Raw genomic sequence first — 2,496 nt, forward strand, 5'->3', positions numbered from 1 at the left:
GTCCATGGCTCTCGGATCATGCATAGCAGGCTCTCATGCCACCCAGTCCCTCCTGGCTCCCGCTCCTGCCCAACCCTGCCTGGGGCTCGGGCCAAACCCTGGGAGCTTCCTGACAACTCTCACATCACACCTCACTTTCCAGTCCAGCCCACTAGGGCCCATAGCAAGCTAACCTATTGGTTAGAGTGTCTGCCCCCTGGTGGTCAGTGTGCATCATAGTGACTTGTCGAGAGGTTGAACTCCCAGTGGAACTCTGGTTGAGGGGAAAATTTGCATATTAGGCTTTTATTATATAAGATGCAAATATTTCTTAAAGACCTTCTTTCCATTCTTTTGAATATGAACATATATATAATCCTCACCTGAGGATATTTTTCCCATTGATTTCTACAAAGAGTGGAATGAAGGGAGGAGGGGGAGAGAGAGAATGAGAGAAAGAGACATCAGTTGGTTGCCTCACCATGCACCCCTACTAGTGCTGGGGAACCTGCAATGGAGATATGTGCCCTTAACCAGGAATCAAACCCGCAACCCTTTATCTGCATGCTGATGCTCTAACCACTGAGAAACTAGCCAGAGCCTCATTCTATTTAATTGTCTGATTAGAAAAATACTTTAATAACATTTTCATTGAGCTTTAAAGATTCGACTAAAGACATGCATTTAATAGATATACATTTAATAAATCCTACTAAGAAGATTACCAAGGACAATTTCAAAAGATTATGATAAAGAGTTACTGAGGGAGGTGAAGGATCTTTTAACATCAAAGGTAAGGACTTTAGCAATGCTTGGCACTACTCTCTTTAACACACTGAAGATCCAATACATTAGCCAATATAGATTACAAATTTGCTTTAAAATAAATAGCTACTTTAATCCTATTTTATGTTAGAACTAGAGGCCTAGTGCACAATATTCATGCACTGGGAGGTTGTTCTTCAGCCCGATCTGTGCCCTCTCGCAGTCTGGGACGCCCCCAGGGGTCCTTAGCACTCCCACCACTGCCGCTGTGCTCACCAGTCATGAGCCCGGCTTCTGGCTGGGCAGTGCTACCCCTGTGGGAGCACACTGACCAGCACGGGGCAGCTCCTGCATTGAGCATATGCCCCCTGGTGGTCAGTGTGCATCATAGCAACCAGTCATTGTGCAGTTCAGTTGATTTGCATATTAGGGTTTTATTATATAGGACTAGAGGCCCGGTGCACAAAAATTTGTGCACTGGTGGGGGAGGGGGGTGGGGGTGTCCCTCAGCCCCATTTGTGCCCTCTCACAGTCTGGGACCCCTCGGGAGATAACCACCTGCTGGCTTAGGCCCACTCCCCGGGTGGCAGATGGTAGGCCCAATCCCTCGGTGCCTGTCCCGCCTCCTCGTGTCGGCACACGGCAGGGCGGATCCGGGGGTTGGGGCGCCGCCTCGGGTTGGGTCACACATGTGACGCTCTGGGTCAGGCCGGCTGATTGCTGCTGCCCCACCTGGCCACCCCCGGGTTGGGTCACATATGGACGCCCGCCGCCCCAGATTGCAGATAGCAGGCCCGGATGGCGGCAGGGCAGGTGGGATGGCTCTGTACAGCCCTGCTTGCAGTATGCAAATTAGCCGCCATCTTTGTTGGAGGTTAATTTGCATATTGTGCTGTTTAGCCAATGGGAGGCGTAGCGAAGGTACGGTCAATTACCATGTTTGTCTATTATTAGATAGGATGGATTTACTTCGATAAAGTACAACTTTAGGTCTATAAAATTCTGCTGAAGTCTGTTTATCTTCCTAAATAATTCAACAGATGTAACTGCTTTACCTACCTTTTGGACAAAAGAATGAGAAAATTTTAAATTGTTTCTAATATTTCACCTTATGTCATAGACAAACCATCAGATGAGTCAATACATACACTCAGGGAAAGCTCTGGGCTTTGTGTAAAATATTTGAGTTCAAGCCTTGCCTATTTTACTTATAAAATGTGTAACCAAATGAGATGGTCCATGGGAAAGTGTTTTGTATAATGACAAACTTAGATCTAAGTCTGTCATTTTCAAAAATTGCTCTAGATTAATTAATTCATGAATTCAGCAAATATTTATTGGGTACTTGCTCTACACTAGATCCTGTGCTCTATGCTAGGCACACAGTAATGATTTCAGCATCTTTTAAAAAATATGTTTTTATTGATTTTAGAGAGATGAAGGGAGAGATAGAAACATCGATGTGAGAGAGAATCACTGATGGACTGCCTCCTGCATGCCCCCTGACTGGAAATAGAGCTGTGACCTCCTAGTTCATATGTTGACACTCAACCACTGAGCCATGCTGGCTAGGATCTTCATTTTTAAGGCTGAATAATATTCAATTGTTTGCATGCTGAATTTTATTTATCCATTCATCTATTGATGAACATTTGGGTTGTTTTCACCTCTTCACTATTGTAAATAAGGGTCCTATGGTCATGAGTGTGCAAGTAATTGTTAAGACTTCTTCATCTTTGATATATATCTATC

This window comes from Myotis lucifugus, unplaced genomic scaffold (genome assembly GCF_000147115.1).
Source record: "Myotis lucifugus unplaced genomic scaffold, Myoluc2.0 scaffold_2, whole genome shotgun sequence".
Classification (NCBI taxonomy): Eukaryota; Metazoa; Chordata; class Mammalia; order Chiroptera; family Vespertilionidae; genus Myotis; species Myotis lucifugus.